The sequence below is a fragment of the Lithobates pipiens genome, unplaced genomic scaffold, assembly GCF_037356315.1.
Source record: "Lithobates pipiens isolate NorthernLeopardFrog02 unplaced genomic scaffold, aLitPip1_a1.2 Scaffold_25, whole genome shotgun sequence".
NCBI classification, from domain to species: Eukaryota; Metazoa; Chordata; class Amphibia; order Anura; family Ranidae; genus Lithobates; species Lithobates pipiens.
In genome coordinates, this window is record NW_027507787.1 from 89,389,969 (window position 1) to 89,416,673 (window position 26,705).

Genomic DNA, 26,705 nt, shown 5'->3' on the forward strand with positions numbered 1-26,705 from the left:
TCTTTCCTTTCTTGGATTCTGTATTAGATGTGATTGAACATGCCAGTAGAGAAACGGAGAATAAAACAGACAGTGCCATGAGGTAAGAGAAGCAGTTCTGTTTAAAATCTGAATGGGACAAGGTAGTAACTCTGGCAATATAGACCCTATCCCTAAGAGACAGTAGTGTGAATACAAGAGGGTCTGGATTATCTCATCCGCCTGATGCCTTGATTTGCTCCTTCCCTATTTGTATCGGGCGATTATTGTATGTTTTTGTCAATCTCGCTCCCATGGTATATTGAAGAGATTTAAAAGGGACAGTACTACATACACCATTTTTAGAGGAGAATTATAATAAATACGGTAAACAAAGCCTGCAAACCTGAAGGATGGCAGGGATGGTGTAGGAGATATCTCCAGTTCAGGAACTACCTAAGACAAGAGGGGAAGGAGAAGGAAAAGGAACGAAGCGGAGAGTCGGAGGAGAGAAGGAGATATATGTTGGCAGATTGAAGTCGGGAACTAGGAATTTGTGCTCAAAGGACACTGGGCTGGTGATATGGTAACCTTGCCCCTTGATAAGGTGGTATAATTACTCCGCATTGGTGGAACAAAAGCAATTAAAAGGGACTGTACCTGTACTTATTTAAATTACCGTAATCAAGATCTCTGAAGTGTAAAAACCTAGAGGGAGTGCGGTAATAGTATGAGAGAAACCCCCAGTAAGAGAATCCCTTGAAAGGAAGATCCTGGAAAACCCTGGGGAAAAGAAAGGTAAAGGAGAACATGAAGGGGAAAAACCCTAGAACGAACGAGCCTAAAAATTCAAGGGAGAGTTTGAACTCCAGCTCTATACAAAAATATTTAAAAGAAACAAGTCAAAAAAGCCCGGGACTCGAGGGAAATCAAAGAGGGGCGAGGGAGCGGAGGAAGGAGGTTGGAAAATTAGAAGGTGCAAGGGGTGACTCCTTTGGAGAAGAAGAAGATCAGGAGAGTGGAATAAGGCAGGAAGGGAGTCCCTCTCAGATACCCACAAAGGGGGAAATACAGGAAATGTTCCAGAAATTAGAAAACATAATTAAAGCGGAGATTTTAACTGTAAGGAAGGATATGGGGCATTTACTGAAGAGAGTGGAGGAAATGGAGGAACAAACAGGAAAACAGGCCAGGGAAATACTGGAATTAAAAACACAAGTAAAGAAAACGCAAGAAGCACATAGAGAGATCCGATACAAGTTGGAGGAACAGGAAAATCAAAATCGAAGACAAAATCTGAGAATTAGATCACTGCCAGAACAACAGGGAGAAGAGCTGGGTGTAAAAATCGGAAAGATATTTAATCCCTTACTGGGAAAAGAAGAAGGGACAGAGTTAAAGCTAGAACGTGTGCTGAGAATAAGGAAACCTCAAGGGTTGAGGGAAGAGGTCCCGAGGGATGTAATAATAAAGTTCCAGATATATGAAGAAAAGGCTAAGATCTGGAGTAAGCTCAGAGGCCTATCCCCAATTCAATACGAAGGATCAACACTACAGGTCTTTCAGGACCTGGCACCGGGAACGCTGGCACGCAGAAGAAGGCTAAAGCCTTTATTGGACCAACTGAGAAGTGCAAACATAAAATATAGTTGGGGCTTCCCAGCAGCGCTTGTAGTGCAAAAGGAGGGGAGGACGTCCAAACTTAAAACCTTGGACGAAATAGAGGACTTTTGTACCAAAATAGGAATTCCAATCCCCCTGATCCCATTAGATCCCTGGGAAGTGTAGGGACTGAGAAGTAAGGGACGGGGGAATAGTATGCTCTGAGCAGACGGTTAACTGTTTTTTCTTTTCCTTTTTCTCTTTTTTGATCCTCCCGATGTTAATTTGATATTGGGGCGAGGGGGGGGGGAGGGGCGGCTGGGGGGATAGGAGGGGGATCGGGGCCTATGGGGAGGCGGGAGGAGAGGAAACGCAGTCAAGGTCATACCCTAGGAGATCGGGCTAGCAGAAGGAGTAAAACTCTTCATGCAAAGCAGAGGCCTGGATTGGGCCGAGAGGGGGGGAGGGGGAGAGGTTCCTGGCAGGAGAGGGGAAGGGGGTATGTAATGGATAATAAGGAAGAAAAAAGAGGGGGTTATATGGTGAGGTATAAGGTGCAGAACAAACTTGCCCAGAGAAGGATAGGATGGCCGAGATAAAGTTTGTGTCATACAATGTCAAGGGTTTGAATTCGCCAGAAAAGAGATTTAAACTTTTAAAAGAACTCCAACAATATAAAGCTGAAATAATCTTCCTACAAGAGACTCACTTAACACAAGACACAAATGTGAAAATCTACTCCGAAAAATATCCAAATTGGATCTATGGAGATTCACCAATCAGGAGGGCCAAGGGGGTGGCAATTGGGTTCGAGAAGGATATAAAATACGAGGTGTCTGATAGGCTGACCGACCCAGAGGGGCGATACCTATTCTTAAACGGGAAAATAGGGGATAGAAAGATCACCCTAGCCAATATATACTGCCCAAATAAAAACCCAGAGAGATATATGACACAAATATTGGGGAGACTCGCGGAGTTTAAGAAAGGTGATTTAATAGTGGCAGGGGATCTTAATTTTCGCTTGGATCCAGCCTTAGATAGTACGTCCGGTGCAAGGGGGAAGAGCGTGAGAAGTAAAAAAAAAGTGAGGCTTCAGCTGAAGCGAAGCCAATTGACCGATGTATGGAGGATACAGCATGAAAAAATAAAAGATTACACGTTTTTTTCCCCAGTGCATGGGACGTACACTAGGCTGGACTACATCCTGGTCGAACATAGGCTATTGGAGTCAGTTATGGAAACAAAAATAGAAATAACAACTTTCTCGGATCATTCCCCTGTGGCTATGAAGCTGAGGATACCCGGGATACAGAGACGCCCCTTTTCATGGAAGTTAAATGAGGAGCTCCTTTGGGATAAGAAAACGGCAGGAAAGATACAGGAAGAGATAGAGTTCTATTTCAGGACAAATGATACAGGGGAGGTGCCGGGTGCTGACCTCTGGGAGGGCCATAAGGCTTATATTAGGGGTGCCCTCATCTCCATAGGGACCAGGAAAAAAAAGGAAAGAAAAGAAGAGAAGGAGAAGTTAATGAGAGAGGTCCTTAGTCTGGAACAGGAGCATAAAAAGCAAGGGGGACAACAACAAGAGATCTTCCATCGATTGATTAACAAGAAAGAGAAACTTAAGGATATATATGAGGAGGAAATGAGAAGGACATCTTTGGGCAGAGTCAGAGAAAGGTATTATGGGGAAAACAAAATAGGAAAAAATCTAGCGAGACAGGTGAAAGGTAAAAGAGGGGTTAACTTTATTGATAAAATAAAGGATAAAAACGGCAAAATGGTACACACCTCCAAGGAAATAGCAGAAGTATTCAAAAACTACTATGAAGCCTTGTATAACGTGGAAAAAAAAGGGGTACAGGGAAAAGGGCAAAAAGAGATAATGAAAGAATTCATGCGAAAAGCCAAAGTACCCCGCCTGAATGACGGGGAGAGGGAGGACATGGAGAGCCCCATTACGGAGGATGAAATTTATAAAGCTTTAAAAGAGACAGCCTCGGGGAAAAGCCCGGGCCCAGATGGGTTCGCAATCACGTACTATAAAAAATTCAAGGAAGTCTTAGTCCCCTACTTATGTAAATACATAAATGGAATAGGCACCGAATATGACATGGGGATGGAAACTCTGCGGGCTGTGATCTCTTTGATCCCGAAAGAGGAGAAAGATCAAACACTATGTGGTAATTATAGGCCAATCGCTCTGCTAAATACAGATGTAAAGCTATATGCTAAAGTAATAGCAGCAAGATTAAAAAGAAACATGACAAAATTGATACATCCGGGTAGACTGGGGACTCATGCTAGAAACATTAGAAGAGATGGAGGTGGGCCCGAGGATGTTATTTTGGATTGGGGCTCTGTATAAGAATCCACAAGCAACGGTTAAGGTCAATGGAGAATCCTCCACCCTGCTACAAATGGGTAACGGCACCAGACAGGGGTGCCCACTGTCTCCCCTGCTGTTCGCGATTTCCCTTGAACCTTTGCTGGCAGTAATTCGTAATAACCCAGACATTACGGGAATTAGAATAGGGGAAGAGGAATACAAATTAGCCGCATACGCGGACGATGTGCTCTTCTTTATTACAAACCCCAGGATTACGATCCCGAACCTGTTAAAAACACTGGAAGATTTTGGTCAGATCTCTAATCTAAAAATTAACCTAGGAAAATCCGAAGTCCTAAACATAAATATCGGTAAAATAGAAGAGGAGAGGTTACGAACACAATTTTTCTTTCCCTGGCGCAAAGAAATAAAATATCTGGGGGTCCTCCTGTCGAACACCTTAAGAAAGATATACCTGAAAAACTATATCCCTTTATTAGAGGAAATTAAGAGCGAAATAAATAAAATTTCATCTAGCCCCCTCTCATGGTTAGGTCGGATAAACGTGGTAAAAATGATCTTAGTCCCGAAGATAATTTATAAATTTCAAATGATGCCCCTCGCACTCCCGGCGATCTACTTTACAGTCTTAAGGAAGATAATTTCGAAATTTATATGGCAAAATAAAAAACCGAGAATCTCGTACGCGGTTTTAAGAAGAGGGAAAGAACAGGGGGGTGTGGCAGCCCCGGATATAGAAAGATACTACAACGCAGTAGTTTTGTCACGGGTGGTAGAGTGGGCGAAAGAGGTAAATGATAAAAGATGGGTAAGAATAGAAAACACGCTTTCTCAAACACAGTTAGGGAGAATTATTTGGAACCCGCCACAATATAGGACACTGGGATTAAATACACACAAGATTACACGACAAGTTTTTAAATTATGGGATCAAATACACACGCAGAAAAAATGGGGTCATAATTCACCTTTAATTTTTTTGAAAGATAACGCTTATTTTCCACCAGGACAAAGAGAAATAGGGGGAAACTGGATATTAAAAGATAATGCACAATTAAAAGATATTTTAGTAGAAGATAAGTTAAACACCTTTCAAGCACTAAGAGAAGACACAGAGTTAATGAAAATTGATGAATGGCGGTACCTCCAGTTACGGACATTTGTCGCAAAGCTGCCCCATCCCCTACGGAGTAAAGAAGAACTAAGACCTTTAGAACAACTATGTCAGAAGGATAAATTAACAAAAAAAATAAAAAGTATCGGTCTAATTTATAAAATAATTTCGGGGGGGGACGAACAGGAGGAGCCGTCATTTATTAAAAAATGGGAAAAGGAACTGGGGGTACAATGCAATACTCAAATTAGAAAGAAAACACTAATATTAACTCACTATGCGGGGGAGGGAGTAAACTGATAGAAACAAATTATAAATGCATAGCAAGATGGTATGCCACCCCTGACAAATTAACTAGGTTCAGAAATGACCAATCGCCGGAGTGTTGGCGAGGATGTAAGTCTATCGGGAGTATGGGCCATATCTGGTGGGACTGTCCCATAATCAAAGAATACTGGAAGAGGATAATTGACTTAGTAAAAGTGGTGACGGGAAAAGTAATTAGATTGGACCCATGGACGGTGCTATTCCATGGGACAGAGGAGACAATAAACCAATATAAAGCATCATTAGTCCCAATTTTACTAGATATTGCAAAAAATCTTATCCCGAGAAAATGGCGAGAGAAAGAAGGGCCCAAAAACCAGGAATGGATTCGTAGGGTATCTGAAGTACAACATATGGAAAGTGGGGAGGGAGGTGATGAGGACTTAGCCACAAAGGAGGAGAGAGATAGGAAGTGGGACCCTTGGGAAGAATTCAAAAAATCATGGCGATATGTGGAGGAAATAACACAGGAATAACATCAGGAAAGGAAATGCTGAAGTGAGGTTTAAAGTTGTACCCCGAGGGAAAGTAACCAGGAACAGAAGGGGGGGAGGGTAGGGACAGAGGAGAGCTTAGAGGGATAAGGAGAAGAGGAAGACCAAACGAGAGCTGAAACTGGACGTATCGTTGTAGGAACTGAGGGGGTTTTCCTCTTTTTCTTATACCCACAATAGGACTGAAAGATAGAGGGATAGGGGGGTGGGGGGAAAATAATGTGAAGAAGTAGGGTGAGGGATGGTAAGGGTTAAACCTAATGGGATAGTACTGGCTAACCTGATGGTATTTTCTTTTTTATATATGTAAACGAATAAAGTATCTGAATGATAAGACTTACCAAAAAGACAAGCTACAATGATGTGAAGTGAAGACGAGGATTACTAAAATGAACGTTAAGTTGATTGGTTCCTCGCAGATAAATTCGCTGAAGTAGCTTAGAAAAAAAAAAAAAAAAACAAGCGAGTGAGAGTGGCGACCGGGCACCAGCGGTTGTTGGTCTTATAGAAATGTATGTCCGTACCAGAGCCAAGCTGCTGCGTTTTGGAGACTGCTAAGTGTAACATGAAATGGTCTTCGTAACGGACCAGGTGGCGTTTGCACAGCATGCGTGCTGTGGGGCTGTTACAAGTAAACTCGCTTGGCCGTAAGAAGCCGTAGAAGGCCAGATGTATGGCTGCTTGTAAGATGACACTAGGGCGGAGACCGAAAGGTGATGTGGCCAGGATATCCGATATGTTTCTAAAAATATCTCCTGTGATAGGCAGCCGTCTGGTGCTGGCTACTGGCTGGCACTTCTGGACGCCGCGCATGATAGCCCGAACGGCGTGGTAAGAAAATAAGGGAGGTTCGGTAGGGTCCTGGAGGGATGTGAAATGTTGTACACCGGCCAGGTATAGCCGGATCGTATTGTAGGATAATGCCATCTCCGAGTGGCAGTAGGAAATGAAGGCCAGGACTTGCTTAACACAGAACGTCTCTGTGCTGTGACGTGTCATAAAGTAGTTAAAGGCCCTCCAGGCCGTTTGGTAGGCCTTGAGGGTATTACGTGAGAGGGAGAGATCGATGAGCTGGGTTGCCACTAGGAGGTGTGGGGCTAGTCCAGGGTCAGCTGAGAACAGTCCGGGATAGCTGCTGATGTTGGTCCGCCTCCGGGCACCTGATCGAAAAATGAGACAAAGTTAAAGCGGGAGAGGGCGTCCGCTGCCTGATTGAATTTACCGGGGATAAAGGAACAGTGGATGTTGAACTGAAATAATAACGAGAGCTGAACCAGCCGACGTAGGAAGGACATCATCGCTAGAGACCTGGACCTGCCTTTATTAATGACCTCTGCAGTGGCTAAATTATCTGTTGAAAAGGTCACAGTTTGACCCGACCAACTGCGGCCCCAAGTGTGTGCTGCAGCTATGATGGGGTATAATTCAAACAGGGAGGATGTTTCGGAGAAGCCAGGTATCGCCAGTATCTGGGGAAGCCAGGGAGCTGCGAGCCAGAGGTGGCCAAAAATTGCCGCAAAGCCTGTGGAGGCCGCCGTGTCGGTCACCACCTGGGGTGAAAGGGAAGATACGGAGGGAATGAACAGGGACACGCCATTCCAAGACGATAGGAATTCCTCCCACATAGCGAGGTCCGCTATCGCCGCGGGATCAAGGCTGTGGACTTGCTCCAGGTCCTGTGTGAGGGACAGTAAGACCAATAGGCGTGACACAAAGGCGCGACCCTGAGGGATGATGCGCATGGCGAAATTCAACATGCCGAGTAGGGACTGTAGCTGTTTCTTGGTGCAAGTTCTGGCGCGGGTGAAGTCCCTCAGGGCCGTCCTGATGCGGGCCAGTTTATCCGGGGGGAGGCTGGCCTGCATGGTGTTGGTGTCTAGGTTAACCCCGAGAAAGGTGATGGACTGCGTTGGGCCATCCACCTTGTGCTCGGCAATGGGGACGTTGAGGTTTCTGAAAACCACCCTTAACTTATCCAGATCTCCTGGCGGTGAGCCGGGTGGCTCGATCAGCAGGAAGTCATCCAGATAGTGTATGACTCCCCGACACCGGGCTACATGCAGCAAGATCCACATGAGTGACTGCGCGAAAGTGTCAAAGAGCCAAGGGCTGCTTTTGGACCCGAATGTCAGTTTGGTGGCAAAATAGTACAACTCCCTCCACTTGATGCCATGCCAGCACCAGAGAGATGGATGGATGGGAAGGAGGTTGAAAGCATCTGAGATGTCGGCCTTGGAGAGCCAGGTGCCCGTGCCTGTTTCGAGAATGGCCTGGATGGCGGTGTCTACGGATGCATACTTAAGAGAGAACTCCTCGGAGGGGATAAGGGAATTAAGACTGGGGACAGAAGAGCAATGAGGCGCTGACAAATCGTACACCAATCTGAGTTTATTTGAGAACTTGCCCTTGACAAGCCCAATAGGGCTGACTCTCCAGGTGTTGAATGGGGGCTGTGTGAAAGGGCCTATGATAAAGTTCTGGTCTAACTCTGTCTGTAGGAGTTGATCAATGGCTCGTTCATCAATGGCTGCTGACCGAAGGTTCCGGCATTCTTGCGTGAGGTGAGGGAGAGAGATAAGTCCAGTGTGAAAGCCTTGAGTGAAGCTCTGAACAAGGTAGATGGATAGTGAGGGAGTGGGATGAGCTGTAAGGTAGATGCTGAGCCATGAGACGTCGACCCGGCTCAGTCAAGATTTTTTAAGCTGTTTGCCTTCGCACATAAGCCTGGGATGAGCCCTATGACACTGCGTACATATGTGGAGCAGCCTGCATTGACTAAAATTGCATGACCCGCTATTGTAGTTGTTGCAGATTGCTGCACCTCCCATGGTCTTGACCGGGCGCCCAAATTTATCTATCTGCGGCAGGTGTGCCGGCGCCTGTGGGCCCTGAGCAGCACCTGAAGCAGAAGGATTGTCTGAGGGTCGGCTGTCACTGAATTAGCGCACCAGGTAGCGGTATGGGTAGCCGACTGGCAAATTGCACAGAGGGGAGACCGTAGACCCGCGAAGTGGCGGCAAAATAGCTCAGTATCCATGACGCTTCAGTCAGTAGGCGTCTGGAATTTTAAGAGTCTGGCGGCCGCTTTAGCGGAAAAGGAGCAGTGGTAGTCATAAAACGAAAAACCGCCGTATTTGTAACCTAGATCTACTATTGCATGGAGGTAGCGATCCAGCTCCTCCCTCCTGTTGGGGGAGGCTGAGCAGACGATATCCCTCAACATGCCGAAGGCCAACGTAAATTCGGTGACCGAAAGCTTTCTGTCCAGCCTGGGGTCTTTGGCCTTGAGGACCACTGACACGTCCCCCCACGTATAAGCCTTGTTCTCCGCAAGCTCGTGGATGGAGATGAGTAGAGAAGCCAGATTGACGTCCTTGCCCTCTAGGATGTCCTTCCTGATGCTAGCCGATACCAGATGAGAAGGGTACACAACTGACGTACACCCGGTGATACCTGCGAGTGGGCTAGTCACTGCCTGGGCTGCTGGTACTGGAGGAGAAACGGGCGGGCGGGTCTCGAAGAGGGCCACCCGATTCTGGACCTCTGACATTGAGGTCGCCAGGGAAGATACCAGGGTATGTAGCTGCGAAATTGAGGAGGCGATAGAACCCAGGGAGGCCTGCTGGGTACTAGCTTCTGCCACAGCTGGGGGTGGAAAGAGGAGCCTGAAAAGCTCTGCCTTTCTGGCTGTTGCCAGAAAGGGTACACCTCTGCGCCTCAGCTCAGCTGTCAGTCTGGGAATGGTCCATGCTCTGGGGGACCGCTGGCTGCCACTCTCTGAGACTAGAGATGGAGATAATGGGGCTATGAGATCCTCACTGCTGGCCCGGGACATGGTGGCGTAATCCAGGCCTAGGCGAGCCTACTTGTCCTCGGGTTTGGGTTTTCTTCTAAGCGAAACCTACATAAGGGTGACATGGATTACAAGACTCGTTGGTGACTCCTGAAGAAATACATACTTGATGAGAAGGAGGCTTCCGCTCATGTGCGTTTCCTTCATAGATGTTTTTTTTTTTCTTACCTAAGGAGGCACCGTCCGACCAGGTGCAGGGTGGACCTACTGAAACTCGACTGACCTGAGAACATGAAGGTGAAGTTTGTTTGAGAGTTCAATACCTAAACAGAGATGGCTAGCTAAATAGTGACTTCATGGAGGTGAGATTTTGAAATGGAAATGAAATAAATGAAATGAGACAAACAAATGAAATGTTGCCTTTTGAATGAAACGCCTACCATGACAGAGATGTGATTTGGTCACGTCGCAGATGCAACTGACAGCGAACCGAACTCTGGAGCATGTATTGAAATTTGAGGCAACCTTAGTGAAATGAGGCCGATAAGCAAGGCCCCCCGGCCGGAATCAAAAACATTGAAGAAACAACTGGATTCAAACCGGGAAGCGGTACGTGACAGTAAAATGAGTGAATCTGCCAGGACAGAGGTCCAGATCGCCATGCCGCAATCTTGCGACCGAGCACGAAACGGGTTCTGGAGCATGTACTGAAATGAGGCCTGTCCTAGGGCACGCCGGGACGAATTTGGTGCACAGGTGTGACTATTCGTACCGGAGCGTGATAGGTGAGATGAAATGATACCCATGACAAAGACAAAAATCAGAGGGTGAGCCCATGAAACGAAAAAATTAATCCTGTCTTTGGAGCATGTACTGAAATGAGGCGTAAACAGCTGGGCACACCGGAACAAATCGGTGCATTTAAATAAATGCAACAGGATTCGAATCGGAGTGTGATAAGTGACAGAAATGACATGCCATGACAGAGACAAGAATCAACGACTGGACTGATGGTTGTAACAAAGAATCCGTCTCTGGAGCATGTACTGAAATGAGGAGTAAACAGCTGGGCACACCGGAACGAATCGGTGCATCAATGAATGCGACAGGATTCGAATCGGAGCGTAATAAGTGACAGAAATGATATGCCATGACAAAGACTGGAATCAGGGACTGTGCCTGAACCTGCGAGTGACTCCGTCTCTGGAGCATGTACCGAAATGAGGCTGAAACCTGGGGCACTTCGAAGCGAATCGGTGCATCGGGGATGCGACAGGATTCGAACCGGAGCGCAGTAAGTGACAGAAATGAGCGAATGATTCTAAATGATATGAAATGATTTGAAATGATTCGGAAATGACATGAAATCATCTGAAATGATTCGAAATGACATAAAAAATGATTGAAATGATTTGAAATGATATGAAATGATCGAAATGATTCAAACGAAAAGACTGAAATGATTCAAATTATATGAAACGATACGAAATGATTTGAAATGACCCGACAAGGTTTGAAACGACTCGTAATGATGTGAGACGATTCAAAATGAATTTGATCCGGACTGCTTGACTTTGACATGACAAACAGTCGGTTGTGTTTTTGAAATGATTCAAACGATTTAAATACTTTGAAATGTTTGGGGAGTCGTTTCGACTAGAAATGTAAAGCCTACGATATGAAGTGCCTGATGTGGCATGACCGACATGTCACGAATAGGTGATAACGACTTCTCTTCGAAAGGAGAAGGAGTAGTGACATGAGGTAACAAGTAAGGGTGACATGATTTAAAACATTCGTGAAATGTAAAGTGAGAGGTTCGTGAGTTCAGGATATCGTGTTTAAGTGACATAGAAAAACATGAAATGAAAAAAGGGTGCCGAAGCCCTACCTGCGACAGCCTGCCCAGATGTGTTGTATGACAACGGCAATTTCTTTGAGTATGCGACACTCAGACGGGGAAAACACACGAACGCTTAAGAAGACGAGACAATTGACAACACAGACACGATCGGGATTAACAAACACGGGAACTCACGAACACAACTCACTGCGTATGGTCTCGAACAGCCGGCCCTTGATCTCTGACGTATCAGATATCGCGCACCGGAACCGACAAGAAAGACAGGCGAACGGGCTGGTTATATACCCCACCGGGCTCCTCCCATAATTCCAGGCCACCATACTGGCCTTTTTATATATACACACACACACACACATACATATATATATATATATATATATACATATATACACACATATATATATATCCCTATCTCTATGTGCTTTCATATCTGTCTTATCTATATATAATACGCTCTTCAAATGTGCTTTAAAATGCACGATTTTTCCTTTCACGAACAAGAAAAAAAAGATGTTATACCGTTGGGCTCGTATAATAATGTATGGGGCTGGTATGAAATTATTTCCAGGGCTGGTTTTTAGTCCCAGTCCAGCCCTGCCCCTGTCCCTGCAACCGTCTGGCTTTTCCTTTTCTTTTCTTACTAGCAGGTACTCCTCTCTTATGATTATTGCCATTAGGTGCTGTATATTAACATACTTTAAAGGAGCCTACTCTGTGGGTTGGTGGTTATATAATTATATCATCTCACCCCACTTACTAGATTGGACTGGCCTGACCTATCTGTGCATAGATCCTGAGGGTGGTTTAGTAGAACCTGTTTCCAGTGGGATGGTACCCTCTGAACCAGTATCTGGATACTTATAATTGAGATGTATCTCTTTGCAAGGTATGGCCATTTGTTTAAATGTACCCGTGTCATAAGAACGATTTAAAATAAAAAAAATGTTGTATCTATCCACCTGCATCATGGTTATTTCCTTTTGACTAAAATCTATTTTTAAATTTGATATGTTCTATTTTCAGACAGTGAGGTCCGTTCTAGTTATTTGCTATCAGTAGAGCCTTGACTGTATCCTGAAGAAGCCTAACTGTGAAACGCATAGTTACACAAGGGTTCACTGCACATTATGTATTAGTATACATGATTTAAAAAAAAAAAATTGTATTTTATTACCTCTTAGTTGTTTCCTATGCCTTCAAAGTCCGACCTAGGTTTACTGTTATAGTACACCTTCCCTTTTTGTTTATTCCCTCAATTTACGGATGTGGCTATGTGAGTGCGCTTCTTTTCTGTTCAAACAACTTTGAGCCTCATATGTCAACTTATATGTTTGGTTAACAAGTCGAAGCCATGGGGTCTGGGTGTGGAAGACCTGTGATTTCCATTGAATTACTAGTAGCTTTTTAGCATAAAAAATAATAATATTTATGATTTGATAAGTGTGAGACCTTTAAATATTCCAACAGGCATCTAGGAGGGTTTTCGTCTACTAAATTAATACTATTTTAGTCGACTAAAATACGACTAAAACTAAAACAATTCAGATGACTAAAATACAACTAAAACTAAAATGACATTTTAGTCAAAAGACTATAACTAAAACTAAATTGAATTTACATAGTGGCCAATAGTCCTGAATTTCCTGGGACATTCCTGAGATTTAGACCCTTTTCCAGATTTTAGTGTTTCCCGGTTTCCCGATTTGTCGCAGCCGTCACTGATAGAGGTCCGCGGCCGGCGAAGATAATGCCTCCACCGGCTGCCATTTTCCAGAAGACCAGACAACATAGAAACAAGAAGAGGAGCCTGCTGAATGGCTACAATAAAAATAGAGCTATGGCGACGCCCACCCGGATCTGTCTGTTATCTGTGACCTGTTGTGAAAAGGGGTGGGGGATGAGCGGTGCCGCAGCTCAATTTCTATTGTAGCCGGCCAGCTCCGCCTCTATTTTGTTCCCCCTCGACCTCTTACTTCAGTAATGGCAGTGGAGACACCGCTGCTGGGATATAGAAGGGCTCCAATGGGGGGGGGGGCATCTGAGGAAGCACTCTGCTGGCTGGGGACAGTGACACCTGAGATGTAAGGAAGCACTCTGCTGGAGACACCTGAGATGTAAGGAGGCACGCCACTGAGGACACCTGAGATATAAGGAGGGAATCTACTGGGGACACCTGATGGCATCTGGTGGCAGGCGACATGACAAGTGACATAATCAGTGCTCCCACTGATTCTGCATTATGGTGTGTTGTACTGTTTCATTTTATATTACAATGTAATAATAGAAATAATGCACTTCGGGGGGCGTGTCCAAGATGGCGACCGGAGTGGAGGCATAGTCCGGGAGCTCCGTGACCTGCACTGCTAACTATCCTGTTTCCCTGCGGATATAGCCGACCTTGAGGTCCCTGGAACCCAGCTACTGACTTCCTGGTGTGGTATGTCCAGCAAGAAGAAATCCGGGACTCCATTGAAAGCTGCCACACCGCGTTCCCTGCCTCGCGGTGGGGGACCTCGGCCTTGCACGCTCTCAGTTATGGCGTCGCAGGCCGCTGACACGGACCCTGCTGACCCAGCACTCCAGGACCGGGACAACTTCTCTGCCCTGATGCAGGCCATCGGTATGTGCCAAACCACGCTGACGGCAAAGATTGATACCGTTCAGCTCGAGATGGGACTGATCAGGAAGGACATGGATAAATTTAGATCCAGGCTGTCGGAAGTTGAGAACCGCGTGGGGACTGCAGAGGACACTCTGGCTGAACACACTGCCTCCCTTCATGCTCTCACTACTAAGGTGCGGGCGCTGGAGTATCGCGCGGAGGACGCCGAGAACCGCAATCGGAGGAACAATCTCCGGATCATTGGCCTACCAGAGGGATCTGAGGGTTCTAACCCTGCTGCCTATGTGGAGCGTCTGTTTCGCCAGCTCTTCCCCCAGGTGGCCTTCTCGCCGTTTTTTGCGGTTGAGAGAGCACACAGAATGCCGGCGGCTAGGGGGCCTCCTGGAGCCCCCCCTCGCACACTTATTCTGCGTCTCCTCAATTACAGAGACCGAGACCTGGTGCTACGTGAGAGCAGGAATGTGGAGGAACTCCGCTTTGAGGGGACTCGCCTCATGCTATTCCCGGATTTCTCGGTGGAAACACAAAAACAACGGAAGCAGTTTGATCATGTGAAGATGGCCCTGCGGCAGAGGGGCCTGAAGTATGGCATGCTCTTCCCGGCGCGCCTTCGAGTCCAGGATGGGGAGACCTCCAGATTCTTTACCTCGCCCGAAGATGCCTCCAACTGGCTGGAATCCTTGCCGTGACGTTAATAGGTGAAGCTGCCCTCGTCCTTTTTTACCTGGTTCTTACTTTCTTTGCGGGCTCCCTCCTGCAGTTGATGCTGACTGGATTTATGCTGCGCTTTTTAATCTGACCGGAGGGTAGTCTCGCTACTGACACTGGGTTCCCTTATTCCTATCCGTGGCCCCTCTTCTCCCCTTCCCTTTCCCCGTCCCTCCTTGGCGGGGCTGTGGGACTGGGAGTGCTGACTGTGACTGTTATGTGCCTACCATCTATCCTCGGTGCTGGAGTGAGGGGTTTGTACTGTTCTATTTTTTGTGGGATTATTCCAGCCGTTATGCCCAGCGCTGCTGTTCTGTTTATATTTACCCCACGATCCACCAATTTTAAGAACTGTGCCCCCGGACCTCTCTGTCCGGGTGACTCCCTTTCCGCAGGGAGATCGATACTGCAAGACTCTTTATCCGCCTGACTATGTGGTGGCAGGATCATCATGGTTGACTTCTACTGTGCCTTCTAGGCGCCCTCTTGGGGCACTGCTTCCAAGGGTCTGAGAGACATGTACTTTTTTGGGATACAAATGCGCCCAAGTTGGGGGGGTAGCGTGGGGTGGGGGGCGGGGGGTCGGGTGGGTTGTTTTGGGTTTGTTATCTGGGCCCGTGTTTTGGGTAGTTTGTATGCACTTTTCTCAGTACATTATAACGTGCAGGAGATCTCCTGTTCTGGGTTTAGGGTTCTGCTCCTTTTTTTTAAATATGGGTTATGGAGGGTGGGAGGGGGTGATGGGATCCGGACTGCTGTATTTTTGCTCTCACTATCATGGCTCCCCTAAGGTTGGTGTCCTGGAACGTGCGGGGATTGAACTCCAAAATTAAGCGTTCCCTGGTTTTTTCTTATCTGAAGAAGTTCCTCCCGCACATCTGTATCTTGCAGGAGACTCACCTTACGGGTTCTCGTATTCTAGCACTTAAAAAGCCCTGGGTGGGCTCTTACTACCACTCCACTTTCTCCTCTCATTCTAGGGGGGTCAGTGTTTTGGTACATAAGGCGCTTCCCTTTCAACTGCTTAATTTACATCTAGATCCTGATGGGCAATATGTTATTATGCATGCAATGTGTGATGGGGTGGAAATGGTGGTGGTGGGACTTTATGTCCCGCCGCCGGCAGGCCTCTCGACGCTTAGGAAAATTCTTGCTGTAGTGGCCAGCTACCCGGTGACTAATGTCATTCTTGCTGGGGACTTCAACATGCCTCCAGATCCGAGTGTCGACAGGCTTGCGACAGGGCGGGTGGCGGATCCGGGTTTAGCCAGTTGGGCTGCAACATTCGGGCTACATGATCTGTGGAGGTGGAAACACCCGGTAGCCAAACAATTTACGTGTCATTCAGCTACTCATGCCACTCTGTCCCGGATTGACCTGATATATGCGAGCACTCCTCTGTTGCAGAGGGTCTCCGAGGTCTCCATACTGTCTCGTGGTATCTCAGATCATGCCCCGGTGATGCTGACTCTCCAGACTGACTCGGTGGCGGGGATGGGGCTTTGGAGACTTTCCCGGTACTGGATTACGGATGAACAGGTGGTCCCGCTGGTGCTGCCGGAGCTGGCGGATTATTGGGTACATAATGTTGACTCTGCATCGCTGGCTTCGGTCTGGGATGCGATTAAGGCATATGCCAGGGGCAGATACCAGTTTACTATTGCTCAGGTCCGTAAGGCCTCAAGATTGATGCTATCGGAAGCTGAGCGTAAAGCACTACTCCTGGAAGACCGCTATGCCAGCTCCCCGAGTCCGAGTTCCCATGCGGATATGCTCACCGCATATAGGGAGCTGGCGCTTATCCGCACCGCTTCCTGCCGCCGCTTCCTTCTTTCCCAGACGCAGAGAATTTTTGAACAGGGTGAACGCCCGGGAAGGTTGCTGGCCTGGCTGGCGGCGGAGCGGACGGGGAGCTCCTGCATTGCGAACATTAGGGGGGCTGATGATACTATTCTCTCTGATCCCATTCAAATCAATACTAGGTTTGAGCAATATTATACTCACCTGTACGAATCTAAGGCCACGTATTCCCAAGGGGAATTTACCTCCTTTCTGGACAGGGTGGCTTTCCCTGTCCTGACTCGGGAGGCTGCAGCTGCCCTGGAGAGCCCTATCACTGTGCTTGAGGCCCTTGGTAGAACGGGTGTCGCTATATGCGGACGATGCGTTACTATACCTTGGGGATGCTTCGGAGTCCCTTGCGTCGGCCCTATCCATAATTGATGAGTGTGGTCGATTCTCGGGGGTCCGGATCAATTGGAGTAAGTCGAGTTTGTTTCTGCTCTCTGATTCTACACCCCCCCCCGCCCGCCTCGTCCCCACTGCAGAGGGTATCCCGTTTTAGATATTTGGGGGTTGAGATCTCTAGGGACTTCTCTCAATTTCTAGCTAACAACTTATATCCTGTCCTGAATGCTTTAATAGCGAAATGTCAGATCTGGAAAACGCTGCCCCTGACGCCGGTAGGACGGGTTAACTTACTTGAGATGACGTTTCTTCCGAAATTTTTATATGTATTCCGTAACACACCCGTTCCGATCCCTGCCATTTTCTTCCGCAAGTTAGATGGGGTAGTTTCCTCCTTTGTGTGGGGTGGTAAGGTTCCGCGAATTTCTAGGGCCAAACTACAGATGCCACTGTCCGCGGGCGGACTGTCGTTGCCCTGCTTCCAGCGGTATTATTGGGCCACAGTGTTGGTCACAGTCCGTTGGTGGTTCACCCAGCCTAAATCTAATCCGGCGGTTACGCTGGAGGCGGCGATCCTGGGTTCCTACACAGCCTTGGCGGGGATAGTCTATCGGGGAATCAAATCCAGCCCGCACGTAACGATCCCAATGCGGACTACCATCCAAGTTTGGGACAGAGTCACGGCCACTGTTAAGGCTGCGGACTCCGTCTCCCCTCATAGCCCGCTGTGGGGCAACCCCAGGCTTCGGCATTTTGGTTCTATCCCAGACCCGGGACTCTGGACTAGGTTTGGTATCACTACCCTTGCTCATATTATGCCTAGGGGGTCTATCACCCCCTTTCCGGACCTCAAGGAGGCCCATGGCCTTCCCTCCTGGATGCTGTTTCGGTTCCTTCAGCTGAAACATGCCTCGCAGGCCCAATTTCCCGGGAGGGTACTAGTCGAGCCTCATGGGATAGAGAGGTTTCTCATGTCTCGTGGGGTAGACAGGATTCTCTCTTCCATATATCTACGCCTCACCTGTGAAAAACCGGAGGGGGACTCACCCCTGTTCCTCATGTGGAGGGGAGACATCCCTTCCCTCTCGGAGGAGGAGTGGGAATCGGCCCTTCAGAGTTACCTCCCTGGGGTAATCTCTGCGAGGGATAGGTTTATTCAATTAAAATTTTTGCATAGGGCCTACTACACCCCTCAACGCCTGGCCAGGATCTATCCCGCCCAGTCCGAACTTTGCCCTAAGTGCCAACGGGCAGTAGGTACATTCTATCATGTTACTTGGGAATGCTCAATCATCCAGGATTATTGGCAAGAAATACTGGTGGGAATTAACGCAGTCACTGGCCTCGCAGTGTCCATGGATCCGAAGGTGCTTCTCCTTGGAGTCACGGATACTGTGGTGCAGGCTACATATAAGAGGCTCCTACTCTTTTATTTATGTTTCTATGCTAGGAAAGTGCTTTTGAAGATGTGGAAGGATTCTTCTCCCCCTACGGTGTCCCAGTGGCACTCGATGGTGGACTCGGTGCTGCCACTTTATAAGCTCACATATATGGGGCGGAAATGCCCCAAGAAGTTTGGCGGCATCTGGGATCCATGGTTGAGTGCTCGCTCTCTTACGGTTTAATTTGTGTTACTTTTCCTGTCCCCTGCTTGTGATCACTAGGATTGGAGGTCTGAATTCTGTAACCGACTGTGCTTGTATTGAGATCTGTGCATAAGTTGTATTGATAACTTGTTTTGATCAATAAAAACGTTTCTGTTAAAAAAAAAAAAGAAAGAAATAATGCACTTCAATCACCCTGACACCATGACAACCATGGTGTCGGGATGATTGAAGCGCTAACACCAGGTGTTTGGAGTATCTTTATCTGCTGATTGTTAAACTTTTGGGAATACACATATTTCTATTGTGGTGTAGGATGTGGGCCTGCTGTTCCTCCATTCCCTTTTCCTTCCTTCTCTCTCTCCTTCTTTGTTTCTCCCTCCATCCCTCATTATCTCAGACTCTAACCACACCCCTTTGAGTCATGCCCAATATTATGCTTAAACCATGCCCATACTTCGTGTGGCACATTTTACTTTCCCCACTAGGCCACACCTACAAACGAATGTTCGCCCCTAATTATAATAAGACTCTGCCCACGGACAAAGAAAAGCATCACTATAATTTTTTTTACAATGTTGGCAACTATGAATTTATATCACAACGGCTAAATTTGTGTCTGTAGTGCATGTTCAAACCTTAATACCATAAATAAAAAACATCTTATTAGATTTTTAATCCAGGAGTATATAATGTTTGGCAGTTCTAAAGAAATAATGCGTTCAAATTTAACTAAACCCATTCGATTTGAACAATGATTTTACTTTGTATACTTTAGGGGGTTTTAAGGCTAAACAAAAGGGGTGTGTTTTTGTTTGCAGTGAATTCATGGACAGTAAACACAGGGTTGTAAGTTTGTAGTTTTAAGGGGGTATTTTTGATTAGGTAGAACCAGAGAGATGTCCAACATTGTGACCCACACAGTTAAAACTATATTATTTTTTTCCCTTTCCTTTTTGGAGCAAAAGAAAGTTAGGAATAATTATATATTAAATGTTTTAAATAATTTTTCAGAATGCATACTCTAGGAATGTTATATGTGACTGTGGATGTTTTGTATTGATATTTCTTTTTTTCAATTGAAACATTTTAGAAAAAGATTTTAAATACAAAACTAAAATTACATTTTAGTCAAAAAACTATAACTAAAAGTAAATTGAATTTATATCACAAATGTAATAAATAAATATTAAACATCATATTTGATTTTTACTCAGGGAGTATATAATATTTGGCAGTTTTAAAGAAATAATGCATTAAAATGTAATTTAACCCATTAGATTTTAGTCAACTTAAATACAACTAAAACTAAAACACCACCAATGACTAAAATATGACTGAAATTAAAATGGCATTTTAGTCAAAAGACTATAACTAAAACTAAATTGAAATTTGATGTCAAAATTAACACTGCTGTGGGACCAGAAGGTGCATACTGTATGATTGGGCATTCCATTCCATGGTAAAATGTACCATGGTTGGAGGGACATTTCGTATAAAAGTGAGAAGGCAAGTTATCCATTTAAAATAAAATACATTGTACATATTCGTGTACACCCATGCAAGAACTTCACTTGGATTACTTTATACTTAGAGGAAATAACTGTGGAAACCTGGGAAGGTACAATGTCCTGCCAGTTGTCGATAAATCCGATATATCTTGACTCCAATGAGTAATAGTTTGAGTAAAGCTTGCTACACATTATACAATTTTCTTGTACAATTTTCCTTTAGATTTACCAAAATCATATAATGTGATGTCAAACCTAAACACTTTTAAAATGTATGTAGTCAGGCAGGCTCTGGCACTACATAGTTGAAGGTGCATCTAAAGAAAATTGAACAAAAAAAAATGCTAGCTATAATTAATACTATACTATATTGATATTCATTTACCTGACTGAAAAAGCAGAAATTTTATTTTACTAGTCTGTAACTTTATATTGGTGAGGTCAAATTGAGCTGCTGCACTGTAATGTATTTGTAAGTTCCTAAAATATGCCGCATTTGGAATACCATATTCTATATGGAACATAGAAAAGGATTTGAAGATACCTTTGTTAGAAAGATGGGACACACGTTTTTATGTTGTACTCCATATCTTGCACAAAAAGTGTCTGTCTGTTCTCCTGCAACTGCAGGTTATATCAGATGGGCATTCAGTGAATAACTTAGCTCTCCAGCAGAGGTGGTCAGCTGAGAGAGACGGAATATACGCAGATAACATTTATGTATTATTCCTTGAAACAGTTGTTTGTCTATGTACTACGTTTTTCAGAGTTTCACATAAGCTAGAAGCTTCTAGCTCCGTGGCTGTACTATTAACCTCTGGATAACACCACCAGTGGCCTTTAGTGAGTTGTGGGGCAAAGTAGTAGATTTGAAGGTTGGGTACAGCAAGACCACCTTCTGACAATGGTAGTTGTAGTGTGTTTTTAGCTATCCTAGCACGCTTACTCTACACAACATAACCAGATTTGATTTGCTGAAAACGGCATTTAGATTGGTGAATTGCCTACGATAAAAAGAAAACATGGCAGGAAGATCATTTTAAAGATATGTATTCTGGTTAGCAAATTTAGGGCCAGTTTAGTCCAAACTCTCTGGCTGTTTTTAAGTCTAACAACCAAGAGCTCCAAATTATTCATTATACATTGAATGGGATGCTGTATGATAATACCTAAATATCAGAAAGTGTCAACTGCCTTCAATGGACAAGAGAATGGGATCTGCAGAGCCAAAAAAAAAAAAAATATTGAATTCTCCCAGTAAACACCAAAGCTTGAGAAATGATCAAAAATCCTGAGTTCATAATTTCCAGAGAGATGATTACGGATGATTACGGATCTGCTGAATAAATTATCATATATTCCATTTATGATCAAACTCCAGGTATGTTTTTTACAATACAACTACTACACATTGATATGATAAATTAATTGATAAATATATCAAAATATACAAATCTTAAACATTTTCATTATATAACATTTATATCCATATTCTTTGAAGGGGATGTTTAAGATTTGTATATTTTGTGTTTTACTTATTTATTATGTTCAGTACTAAAGAACATAAATCATGTCACGTATATTTAAAATGAATATTTAATTTTTTAAAGACCAACTGAATTTTAGTTTAAATCAGCTAAATACATTTCAAGTTTATCAAAAACCCCCCCAAAAAAGTGTGAGGTCTTACAATTTGGTTTTCTTTCGGAAGCAGCCACAACATGAGTAGAAAAGAATGTTCATTGACCGTATGCCGTAGAAAACAATGGTTTCTCTGTAGAGGTCCAACATTCTCCATGATGAAGATACAGCTCTCCAATCAGCACTGAGCATGAATTTTACTGATTGCATATAAAAAAATACATTCCTAATCATGATAGTTGTTTTGTAAAATATTTGTGAAGTCCATAAACAGTCTGAAAAAAGAAACTGTTACTGTACACCAATGACTGAAACAAGAAATGTTCCTTATGATGAAATATACACAAATAAATATCACGTCATCGCACAATGCTCCATTTGTATGAAATCATGGTCATGTGCTATAGTGTAGCTAACAGAAAAAAATAAAAAACAAAAAATATTCCAGTTTTTATAACCTATAATAATCTATGCCTTAAAAGAATTGGGTGGTAGTAGTGTGACTGAGAATCTCAGGGTGGCTAAAACCCATTACACACAAATTTTAAAAATTAATTATTGTTCAATGCAAAAATCTGATTTTAAAAAAAAAACTTTAAAATTTTTGGTAAAATTGCTTATAACATCAATAGATTACATCTTGTTCTTCTATCCATATTCAGTAATATAGTACCGTACCTGTACAATGGTCATTGAGGAATAAGTCACTTGGTACAGTGCCCTAACATAAGTATTCAACTTTGCACAATTTTACAACCCTATCTAGTTACACAGTTAGGCTTTACAGTACACAGTAGTGATGTTTTGTGCAAAAAAAAAAAAAAAAAAGATTGCAAAAATAAATTACCAAAGCTACACACCCAAAAGATAAGGGAAACATGAATCGTAGAGAAAGAAAAATAAACTAATGTTAATATTAAATAAAATAATATTTATATTAACACCAGGTTGCAGTAGTAGTAGAGGTGGTAGAAATATGAGCTGGGATTATATATTAAACAATAGTTTTATACTATGGTGTTCATTATTATTTATGAGTAATAGTAGCAAAGTTGACTAGAAGTTAGAGTTGTATTATTTAACAATTATTGCTATTATTATTAAATCAGGTCCTTCCAATCCTTCAGGCTGGGTTTACACTGTTGTGTGGAGCGGCTCACAGCAGGGGGTCCAGTGCGTCTCTGTTCTCATGAGCGAATCAGGTCTGAATTCAAACAAAAAGGCACAGGACCCTTCTGCAGTGCGCTCCATGGCTGCCCCAGAGATGTGTGAACTGGCTCCATTGAGAGACGGTCACACTCTCCTGTCATGCAAATTGGATGCAGGGAAATGTGTTAACCCAGCCTCAAACATAATTGGGGGGCACCAAGCTTGGAAATCTTCAGATATCTCCAATTAAAACACACGGGGGGGGGGGGGGGGGGGTTACTAAAACTGGAGAGTGCAAAATTAAATGCAGCTCTGCATAGAAACCAATCAGCTTCCAGGTTTTATTACCAAAACTTAATTGAACAAACAAAAGTTAGAAGCTGGTTGGCTACCATGCAAATCTGTACCAGATTTTGAGTGCTCCGGTTTAAGTAAATTTCCACCATTGCCCCCCCCCCCCCCCCCCATTATATAAGGCTGAAATATAAACTTGCTTGGTAGGAAAAAATTATTAACACAGATACTTTATACTATGCATACTGATCCAAATAATTTCAAAAAATAAACTACCATATATACTCGAGTATAAGCCGAGTTTTTCAGCCCATTTTTTAGGCTGAAAAACGCTCCCTTGGCTACAAATTAGAGGGTGCAGTGCCAGCTCAATATTCAAAAATCTCTATTAAAATCATAAGAGTTCACATATAAAATGAAGGTGAGAAAGTCCCCATGCCAACTTCTGTGAAAAGGATGTGCATGCTCACTCATCACCACTGTGAGGTCTGCTTACCGGATCCTATTGACACTCAAATTATAGAGAGGTTGCCGACAGCATACAAGGAATCAAGGGCTGGATGGAACAGGAAACGCTCCGCTATGATATCCGTGTCATCTGTCACTGCAGATCACTGAAGTACCCAGTTCTTTTAGTCCTCTAGCAGAAAGTTCCCACTTCCAGCAGTATGCACAGTACCAACGATATTGCCTCAGAAGGATGTAAATAACACAACCATAGTGCAATACATCAAAACGTGTAAGGCAGGATGGAACCACATGACGTAAGCACTCCACATGCCGCAGCCATCTTCAAAATTAGTTTGCTATGCTTTTCTGTTTTTTACTGCATGGGAGTGTAAATCCCTTGAATAAATGCGTGATTTTAGCTTCACAGATGTATTGCACTATGGTTTTGTTATTTACATCCTTATGAGGTACTATTGCTGGTACTTTGCATGAAAGTGGGAATTGCCTACTAGGGAGTAAGGACTACAACCACCACATTCTTTAGTGATCTGCAGTGATGGATGATGCAGATATCATAGTGCCAATCGGGAAGAAGTATTAGAGCTGTGCTTTGATGTCTTGAGCTGTGCTGGGTCAAGCTGAACTGTACTAGACTTGGCCATGCCAGAGCCAAAGAGCCGACTGCGGTGCTGGACAATGAGTCTGAGAGATGAATGGTCATCTACCAATGAAGATCGCTGTTCAAGTTGACGCCACATCTGCTGCCATTACTGCTGCTCAAGGACTGCCGCAGAGGGATTCAGTGGAGAGTGTCTCAGACCCACATCATAGCTAAAGCTGTAAACACTTTCCTTCAGCCTAAACCTGATAACGAGTAATCCTTTTCCACTGTCACTTTGCTACAGGAGACCTATACCATTCTTCAATAGGTAGCAGCCATCCAAGCCAAATACAGGTCTCTAAGCCATCAATATTTCAGAATACTGACGTTGCATAGCTCTCCATCTGCCCCTACCCCTTGCTATCTAATACCACTTTAAACTTTAGACTCCCAATTACAACTTCGAACTGCCTTCAGTCTGTGTCTTGCTGCATTAAGGAGCCTTCTTAACTACCAAATCTGACATTACACTAGGCCTATGTTGATCGCCACCCCTTTTGAGTTATCTATACCTCCCTGAATGCCAATGCTTAAAGGGCCCATACATTGCTGGCAGAAACTTACCATGAAACTGTCCAAGTCAGTATATTTCCTTGAGAGCAGAACTGGATTGCTGATTTTGAGCTTGAGCTTTCAAGGCCCAAGCCTAGCCCCTTTGTCTGAGAGCCCTTGAGTGACTTAGCATGTCTTATATTTTTTGCATTCTTCTTGGTCCCTTGAGGCAAAACCTCTCATACCTCTCATTTGTAGAAAAGCTCTTAATACTGCAATATATGCTGAGCTGGCCCTCAGAGATAACTAGGTTTATTGCATTGTATTTGTTTTGTATTGCTTATATGCCTTGACACTGATGTACCAATCTGCTTTGTTACATTATAATGTGTGCAATCATTGTATATCCTCTGGGAGTTCCCAACCAAGGTATTCTGGTGATGTCAGCTGGGTTGGGGACTCAGCTAGGGCTAAAGAGAGCAGTGGACCCAAAATTACCAGTGGCTCCTGCAGGGGTAGTGCTATAGACCTGTTATTCATTTGACGTTTCCCAAATTTCAGATTCATAGGGAACCATGGCTTAAAACCATAGAAGTACATTCTTAACATCAGTAAATATTCCCCTCTGTAAGCTTGGTCCCTACCTACTGCCATCTATTAAGAAAAATAAACTTAGCCCCTCTATCCCTGGTAGGACTGTTTTTAGATACTTACTAAACAGTCTCCACTCCACACCATTTCTATCTCTGTCCCATGGTCATTGATTGTACATGTGTTTACGCTATAATTTCTCTTTTTAGTTATAACTGCTTTAAATTGCTCATCCAATGCCACCATACAGCATAAATACAAAACAAGAAAAAGAACCCCCTAGGGACTTAATAGGCAGAGTCAAACATCTATGTATAAAAAGCAAATGCCAATCTTTATTATGAAAATCATAAAAAGACCAAGGGGTCAATAAAATAGTATCATGATTTCAAAAGAAATAACGTAAAAGTACAACATAGCATCATATAGGAATGCATATACCCTGCTGATCATAAATACACCAAGGAAAGTGGCATCAAGTAGCTTGGTCAGCCTGGGCATAATCAAGCAGGCATTTTGGAAAATAATTTCCTTCTATAGATGAAAGATGAGGTACATCCATTCTTATAATATAATGTATAACAGTGAGCAATATGCAAACATCAAATGCATAACATTAACAATAATAAGACAGGCTGATACTCAAGTGAACTCACATTGTATAGAAGGCAATCCATAAAATGAATAACAGATCACACGCACCCACAGAGGCCACCCGTCTTGTTCTGTATCTATAATTTTGGGATGCTGGCAGGAAATTATGTTTTGAACATATCACTTGGCTCTATTCTCTGATCGTACAGCATGAAGGGCGAAGTAACGCCTAACCCCTGAACCAACCTGTAGATTAATATTTGATGATGTCTGTTGATTCTGATATCTAAAGGTTGGTTCTTGTGAACTTCTGCCATGTTATAAAACACTAAAGTTTGTACTTTTCATATTCTATCTGTAATCTGCATTAGAAATGTTGTACTGGTGTACTGTAAGTTTTCTTTCTTCTTTTATATATTAACAAAATAAAGAATCGTGGGAGTTATTTACTGAAGCATGCAAAATCTGGTGCAGTTCTGCATAGAAACCAATCAGCTTCCAGGTTGTCTTGTCAAAGATTAATTGAACAAGCCAAAGTTATATGCTGTATGGCTACAATACACAGCTGCACCAGATTCTGAGTGCACCAGTTTTAGTAAATCCCCCCCACAGTTGGGAAAAAAAAAAAACTTACATTTTTTTACACAAATTTGTCAATTTAAGAAAATATGTTTACACATAGCACTGGCATA

At 44.0% G+C, this 26,705-nt stretch overlaps 1 protein-coding gene across 2 annotated transcripts in view; it reads right to left on the reverse strand.

Annotated features, from left to right (window-relative positions):
* Positions 1-26,211, reverse strand: part of LOC143930375 (membrane-spanning 4-domains subfamily A member 8-like) — a 99,885-nt gene extending 73,674 nt beyond the window's left edge. The window contains exon 1 of one of the 2 annotated variants that reach the window (XM_077454654.1): positions 26,076-26,211. The gene's annotated coding sequence lies outside the window, so the exon portion shown is untranslated. Of the gene's footprint in view, positions 1-22,460; positions 22,538-26,075 lie in introns of those variants that run through there. The other variant, XM_077454655.1, reaches the window with a different exon arrangement.
* Between the last annotated feature and the right edge of the window lie 494 nt (positions 26,212-26,705).